This window comes from Zingiber officinale, chromosome 4B, assembly GCF_018446385.1.
Source record: "Zingiber officinale cultivar Zhangliang chromosome 4B, Zo_v1.1, whole genome shotgun sequence".
In the NCBI taxonomy this organism is placed as follows: Eukaryota; Viridiplantae; Streptophyta; class Magnoliopsida; order Zingiberales; family Zingiberaceae; genus Zingiber; species Zingiber officinale.
This window is the reverse complement of record NC_055993.1, coordinates 57,594,981-57,603,655: the sequence shown is the minus strand read 5'-3', so window position 1 is coordinate 57,603,655 and position 8,675 is coordinate 57,594,981. Positions and strand designations below refer to the sequence as shown.

The 8,675-nt window shown below is 40.9% G+C and overlaps 1 non-coding gene across 1 annotated transcript; it reads right to left on the bottom strand.

Annotated features, from left to right (window-relative positions):
• Window positions 1–4,930: 4,930 nt before the first annotated feature.
• Window positions 4,931–5,037, bottom strand: LOC121978863. The gene has a single exon (XR_006111199.1). It is a non-coding gene; the product is annotated as a small nucleolar RNA R71 (small nucleolar RNA).
• Window positions 5,038–8,675: the final 3,638 nt, after the last annotated feature.

Here is an 8,675-nt window from a genome sequence, read left to right as displayed (position 1 = left end):
GACTACGATATAGACATCCTCTACCACCCAGGAAAGGCAAATAGGGTAGCAGATGCACTTAGCAGAAAATCCAGTGTTGCTCTATTATCTCTAGCAGCCATGGCACCACCCCTACAGAAGGAGATCACAGACTTCGGTCTTGAGCTCATAGTTGGACAGCTCTCTACTATGACGTTAGAGTCTACCTTGCTTGGTGATCTTCAGACAACTCAGGAACAGGATCCTGAAATTCAGAAGATCAAGCAAGGATTAACAGAATCAGACAGTGGAGAATTCAGAGTATCTGATAGTGGGGTATTGTACTTTGGTGACAGATTATGTGTTCCAGATCAGGAGGAACTACGCAGGAAGATTCTAGATGAGGCTCACAAGACTCCTTATGCGATGCATCCTGCCTCCACCAAAATGTACCAGGACTTGAAGAAACGTTTTTGGTGGCCTGGGATGAAGAGAGACATCGCTCGATATGTCAGCATCTGCCTAACCTGTCAAAGGGTTAAGGCAGAACATCATAGACCAGGAGGAGTTTTGTAGCTCATTCAGATACCAGAATGGAAGTGGGAAGACATTTCTATGGATTTCATAGTGGGACTACCCAGAACCACGAATGGTTTTGATACCATCTGGGTAATAGTCGACAGGTTGACTAAATCAGCCCACTTCTTAGCTATCAGGATATCCTACTCCATGGAACAGCTAGCTCAGTTGTACCTCAAAGAGATTGTCAGATTGCATGGAGTCCCACGAACCATTATTTTAGACAGAGACAGTAGGTTCACATCACACTTCTGGGAGTGTGTACAGTCAGCTTTGGGCACGAAGTTAAAGTTCAGCATAGCTTTCCATCCTCAGACAGATGGACAGACGGAGCGGGTAAATCAGGTACTTGAAGATATGCTCCGAGCATGTGCCCTAGATTTCAAAGGAAGTTGGTGCAAATATCTGAGTTTAGCAGAATTTGCATACAACAATAGCTATCAGGCCACCATCGGCATGGCACCTTACGAGGCTCTCTATGGGCGGAGGTGTAGATCTCCAATCTGCTGGTATGAGAGTGGTGAGCAGAAAGAACTAGAGCTTCAGACAGATCAAGTGGCAGATACCACAGCAGCTATACAGCAGATCCGCCAGAGGATAGAGACAGCTCAGAGCCGCCAGAAAAGTTATGCTGATACACGGCGTAGACCTTTAGAGTTCTCAGTTGGGGATTCAGTATTCCTCAGAGTAGCTCCCATGAAGGGAGTGATGCGTTTTGGGAAGAAGGGCAAAGTAAGTCCCAGATATGTGGGGCCATACCTTATCAGCAGAAGAGTGGGCAAGGTAGCATATGAGTTAGAGCTACCCCAGGAAATGTCAGCTGTCCACAACGTATTTCATGTCTCTATGCTGAAGAAGCATATCCCAGATGCCACCCAGGTGATTGAGCCCCAGCTGGTACAAGTCCGTGAAGACCTCAGCTATGATAGTCGGCCTATTCAGATAATAGACCGAGCAGTTAAGAAATTACGGAACAAGGAAGTACCACTAGTAAAAGTCATTTGGCAAAGTCACACAGCAGAAGAGGCAACATGGGAGACAGAAGCCAGCATGAGACAGAAGTACCCAGAGTTATTTTAAGTTCGAGGATGAACTTTTTATAAGGTATGGGGGATTGTAGCGCCCAAAAATTCTCAAAACTATTTTAGAAATATTCTATGATTTTTCTGGAATTTTAGGATATTTTTATAGAATTTTTAGAGTAGCGAAGGTAGCAAAAACAAATAAAACCGTAAAATAGCCAACGCGGGAATTGAACCCGAGACCTATTGGGTTCTATGACTTATGGTGAACCTTAGTAACCAAGTGAACCCAGCAGGGCTGTGCTGAAAGGAAAGGGAAATAATTAAATTTATATTCAAGTTGAGCCGGAATTACCACTTAATATAAATAAGAAATTATTAAGTGAGTGTTTTATTTTTAATCGTGATTCTCTTCTCCTCACCCTAGCCTCACGCCGCCCCTTTCCTCTCCTCCTCCTTCTCTCGGCGCACCAAGCCAAGGGCCCTAGGAGCACCTCCCGGCAACATCAAGGGCACTAGGACGCTCCCCTCCGCGAGAGGAACGCATAGACGCGAGAAGATCGTTGAAGAGATCTCTCGTCCGTGAAACCTAGTGATTAGAATCGTAAGAAATTACGAACAGGAGGTAAGAAACCCCTCACCTATAGTATAAGTAGCTCTCGTGTGAATTTCATGTATTAGTTTAGTAATATATGGATTATCGACACAAAGGATGTGAATTAGCGCATACCAAGTGTTCGATTTAAATGGTTTAGCACAGAAAAATGCAGCTTAGGCATTTTAGTAGCCCAAATAAATGCAATAGAAGCATTTTATAGCTTATTTAGTCTTGCTCCAGCTTTTACAGGACTAGATGTCCAATGGGAGGGCTCCCACAGTCGCCTCTAGGTTTAGATAACCTAATTCTAGGTTTAGACAACCTAGTAAAAGCAAGACAAGAATTTATTAGCTTATGTTCAGTATTTTACTTTTCAGTGGCACTGTACTGGATTAGATATCCATTGGGTTGGGATCCCACAGTCGTCCCTAGGTTCAGATAACCTAGTAACCCTACTAAATTCGGGACTTGCAAACCCGGGTCTAGTTAGGGATGCGCGCACAGCACGTACAGTTGCCGGGCCCATTAGCAACATGATTATGTATTTTAATCTATTATGATAATAGCTTTCCAAACTCACAATCAGTCATGTGATTATATTTTAAAATCAGTTCTAGTTCAGCTCTAGTTTAACTCAGTTATATTTCAGTTTAGTCCTTTCTTGTTGATACTTCAGTTATTGCCATGATTAGCTCTTGGTTTCTATGTTTAGTATAATAGTATGCCATGCCTAGCATTCTCCATCATATTTTCAATCAGCATCTTTCAAAAGCATGAACTCATCGTATGCATGTTTTAGTGAGGTAGATGGTTTCTTACTAAGCGAAAGCTTACAGATACTTTTCCTTATACTACAGATAAAGGTAAAGGAAAGGTGGACTAGCGAAGGCTGGAGGTCAATGCAATGATGAAAATGTGTGTGGAAGGAACCTGGAGTAGAGATCTTGGAGAGACTAGCAAACTAAAACTTTAGTTTTATATAACGTTATTTCCGCATTTTTAGTTATTTTGATGCATGAATCATGAAAGACATGTTTAGATTGTTAGTAATCATGCTTAGAATGTCAGTTAAATGTTGTTAGTATGTTTATAGCCATGTTAGAACTCACGTGTATGAATTTGGTACGAAACAGTGCTGAAATCAGAGTTCTGGTATGAAATCAGAAACCGCAATCGATCGGTCGATCGATTGGAGGCTTCTCAATCGATCAGCTGATCGATTGGGGAGTTCGTACCGCGAACAGTAGGCTTCTGGATCGATCAGCTGATCGATCCAGCAAATTCTGTCGCGAACAGTAGACCCTGGGATTGATCACTGGATCGATTGGCTAGTCTGGATCGATCAGCCGATCGATCCAGAATATTGGCCCGAGCACAGTAGCGTGCTGGATCGATCACTGGATCGATCCAACCTGACTTCCGCATACAGTAGCCACCTGGATCGATCAATGGATCGATCCGGCCATTCCAATCGATCCGTGGATCGATTGGGAGGCCTGATATCAGCAAGAAACTCTTAGTTAAGTTCCTTGACCATTGGGGGATGTAATATATGTCCTGAATAGTTTAGATTACACCCCTTAGCACATGTAGAACCAAGAAATGATGATATTTTAGCAAAGTTTTAATTAGTACAGCTTCCGCACTTAGATTTAATGATGGTCATGGAATAGTTAGCACAGCATAATGTGACGGTCCGGCCTCACAGCCTAGTTAGTAGGAGGCGGGTCGTTACAGGGAAAGTACTCCGATACACCATCATGGGAGAGTATTTGATAGTAATTTAGATTGTCCTACAATTATATAAGTTGAGAACTAGGGAAGGGCAAATTCATAGCACAACATTCACCATTACAATGAAACCAACGGCCTAGAACATTCGCTGAACTAAGGACTTCCTCAATTTATTTTCTTTTACTTTCACATTTTAGTTGAAAATCTCAAAACAAACACTCATCGATTTTGTCTATCTAAATTCAATGTGTAAAACCAACTAGCATTTAATCTTCAGTCCTTGTGGGATTGAATTATAAATTTTATTTCTTGACAATGACTATGCGCTTGTGATTTTTACACATCAAATTTTTGGCACTGAGGAACTAAGTGTTTTAAATCTAGTTGTTTGCATTAGAGTTTGGTTAGGCAATTATTTCAATTCTTTAATTCTTTAGTTCTTTAACTTTTTAGTTCTTATCCTTTATTCTTTATCTTTTCATTACTGTATTTTAATTGTACAATTTCAATTTTGTAATTTACTTTCTTTTAAACTCAAAAACAACAAATTCTAGTTTGCTTCTTGTCTTTGTATGTGATGAAACACTATAGATCTTTTGCCAATTGATCTTGAGATCAACCAGACATTCCATCGAAGACTGAATCTACAAAAGAACCAACAAGAGTAAGAACAGAGAACCATGGCAAACAAACCTCTGATGGATTACGTAAGAGGGCCAAGATTCAGTATCTCTAGACCAATAGTTGAGGCCAATCACTTTGAATTAAAACCATCTTTTATTTCCATGGTTCAACATCACTAGTATGGAGGTGGTCCGATGGAGGTCCAAATCATCGTCTTGACAACTTCAAGGAATTATGTAGCATGATGCATATCAATAGAGTTCCTCTAGAAGTCATTAGATTATTATTATTTGGGTTTTCTTTGAGAGATCAAGAAAAAATCTGGCTAAATTTCTTGCTTCCAAACAATATCACTTCCTGGGCTCAGTGTGAGCAGGTTTTCCTGGATAAGTTCTTTCCTCTAAGTAAGATAGCATACCTCTGCAATCTTATTGCAAGCTTCAAGCAAACAGACTCTGAATCTGTCTATGAAGCTTAGGATGGATTTAAGGGAATGTTGAGAGACTGCCCACATCACGGACTAGAAAAGTGGCTCGTGATTCACACTTTCTACAACAAAATTAATTATCTGATAAAGGTTTCGTTGGATTTTACTACAAGAGGTACATTAATGAACAAGGACCTTGATGAAGCAGAAGACATTATCGAAAGTGTGAAACATAACCATCATCAATGGGCTTCAGAAAGAAGGAGTAAAAAAATACTAGGAAAATACAATGTGGATGTCATTGAATTGATTACTGCAAATCTTGATCTCTATCAAAGCAATTTGAGAACATAAATATACGCCCTGTAAATGCAATTTCTATATCATGTGAAGTATGTGGAGCCTCAGAACACCTGAAGGATTCTTGTCCTCTTGGAGCTATCAGTATGCAATTATCTCAAGTGGAACAGTGTGATGCTATCGGTAACTTCAACCAGAGGTAAAAGAACCCTTACTCCAATACTTGCAACCCAGGGTGGAAAAATCATCTCAACTTCTCATATAAGAACAATCAAGACTTTGGACAACAATCAAATCCACAACCAAGCCGATTTGAGAAACTTCTTGAGGAGATACTAGTTAATCAGAATGAAATGAAGTTTGACATCAAACAAATGAACATCAGGTTGGACAATTTAGAAAAGTAAATAAATTCAAGAATGGATAACCAAGAAAAACACATAAAAATGCTTGAGAATCAAGTTGCTCAAGTAGCATGTTCTTCTTGCTCAAGTAGTTGGGTTCTTTGGGCCCCGAAAATCGCTTTTTCGCGTCGCGGAAATCCCGAGTCACCCAAAGCCATGGATCTCGTGCAAAGATTCGTAAAAAAAATTATCGAAAAACCTTTTCTTGTACGATTTTGTAAAAACTTTAGATCTACACTAAAGTTAAGATCATTACCCTTGTTGCGAAGCCCTTCGCGTTCCCGCTTGTCCAAGATGTCGCCGGATCTCTAGTTGTCAAAGTAGACAACCTCTATATGTATCCACACGGACACAAGTAGAAGGAGATGACCAAAACACAAGGTGTGCTAGCACCAATGGAGTGTTCGGCCAAGGAATGGGAGAAGGAGAAGAGAGAGCACCCAAGGGAGAAGAAGAGTGAATGAATCAATGAGAGGAAATTCAAAAAACCCCTTAGCCATCAAGTGGCCGGCCACTCTAGGAGGTGTAACCCCCACATTAATTCCAATTAATGTGGAGACCATTAAGAGTTGTAACCCCCATGAGGTGGCACTCTAGGATGATGTGGATCAACACTATTGGTCCACATCTTGCCACCTCACTAAATGACATGGCAACAAGTGTAACCTCCTCATTTAATGTGGGTCGGCCACATTAAATGCTATGGAGGCTTGTAACCTCCATGAGGTGGCACACATTGATGATGTGGAGTAATCCTATTGGTCCACATCTTGCCAACTCACTAGTGATGTGGCAAAAAATCAAGTCAAACATGACTTTTTCTCTTCCTCTCAAATCAAGTCAAACTTGATCAAATCTCTCTCATGGTTGATCTAATCCAACCATATGATTCAAGCCAACTTAATATAATGAATCTAATTCTTTAAATTAAGTTGATTTAATGAGTCATAATCTAAATTAGACTCATTGAATACATGAATCAACTTGAGTCCAACTCAATTAGCCCAATTTGGATTACTCGTAATCCAATATGATTCATCAAATGAATCTAATCCTCTTAGTTCATCATATGAACCAAATCTCCATCTAATTGTCCTTAGTGTGTGACCCTATAGGTTCTTGTAACGTTGGCAATGCCCTAAACCCATTTAGGAGCATAAGTAATGAGCGGTATCTAGCAACACATCATTACTACCCAAGTTACAAGAATGTCGAGATCCGACATCACCTTGTGACTACCAATTGTGACTCCTCACAAAATATGTCAAATGTCCTTCTATCCTTGACATCTATATTGATCAATGTGAGGCATAGACCGTGTCATCCTCTAATCAATCTAAATCTTGAACTCCAAGTAGACTCACTCGATCAAATGAGCTCAACATCTCATGTTGACTCATTTGGGCATGGTCATGCACTTCGTGGTCTATCTCTATCAAGAATATTGATGTTGCTCCCGTCATATGGGAGGGATAGATCCCATCTACATCACTCACATCCCTCTACATAATTTATTACATACCCAGTAATCGCCTTTATAGTCCACCCTGTTACGGGTGACGTTTGACGAAACCAAAGTACATAACTCCTTATGTAGGGATCCATGGTGACTTCAGGTCAAAGGACTAATATTCATACTAATAGCCACATGAGAAAGTATATGACACTCATATAACGATCCATGATACTTTCTCATGGCGGGTCATTCAGTATACATTCTCCAATGTATACCCATGTGTCAGCATGATATCTCTATATCCATGACTTGTGAGATCAAGTCATCGAGCTGACCTACATGCTAGTCTTATTGCATTAACATTGTCCCTGAATGTTAATACTCGACTAGGAATGATTTAGAGTAGTGTTCCCTATATCATCTCACTATCGATTCAACTAATCGATTGATATAGGTATGAACCTTCTACTCTAGGACGTTACTATACTTATTTTATCAGGCACTAATACAAATAAGCATAATAACCAAAAACCAAATGCCTTAATATATATACATGAATATGATATACATGAGTCCGTACAATCATCAAATGATTGGCTCTAGGGCTCTAACTAACAATCTCCCACTAGCACTAGTGCCAATCAGTATAGGCTCTAAGGCCTAATGTCCTAGTGTGACCATCATGCTTCCTCTGTGCCAAAGCCTTGGTCAAGGGATCTGCGATGTTAGCCTCTGTAGGTACTCTACAAATCTTCACATCTCCTCTATCGATGATCTCTCGAATGAGATGGAAGCGCCGTAGTATGTGCTTGGTCCGCTGGTGTGAGCGAGGTTCCTTCGCCTGTGCTATAGCTCCATTGTTGTCACAATAGAGCTGAACTGGATCAGCGATGCTAGGAACCACCCCAAGTTCAGTGATGAACTTGCGGATCCAAACTTCCTCCTTTGCTGCCTCTGATGCAGCAATATACTCGGCCTCTGTTGAAGAATCAGCTACTGTGTCCTACTCACAGCACCACCATTTAAGCAAAACACGAACCCTGACTGCGATCGGTAATCATCCTGATCGGTCTGGAAGCTGGCATCACTATAACCCTTTACAGTTAGCTCATCATTGCCTCCATATATCAAGAAATATTCTTTAGTCCTTCGTAAGTACTTAAGAATATTCTTGACCGCTATCCAATGACTTTCACCTGGATCTGACTAGTATCTGCTCGTCATGCTCAAAGCATACGAGACATCAGGTCGAGTACATAGCATGGCGTACATGATCGATCCTATGGCTGAGGCATAAGGGATCTGATCCATGCGATCTCTCTCCTCTCTAGGAGAGGGACCTTGAGTCTTCGAAAGACTCACGCCATGTGACATCGGCAGAAATCCCTTCTTGGAATTCTGCATGGCAAACCGAAGGAGTACCTTGTCAATGTATGTACTCTGACTTAGGCCAAGCAATCTCTTAGATCTATCTCTATAGATCTGTATCCCTAGAATGCGGGATGCCTCACCTAAGTCCTTCATTGAGAAGCAACTCCCTAGCCAGGTCTTGACAGACTGAAGCATAGGGATG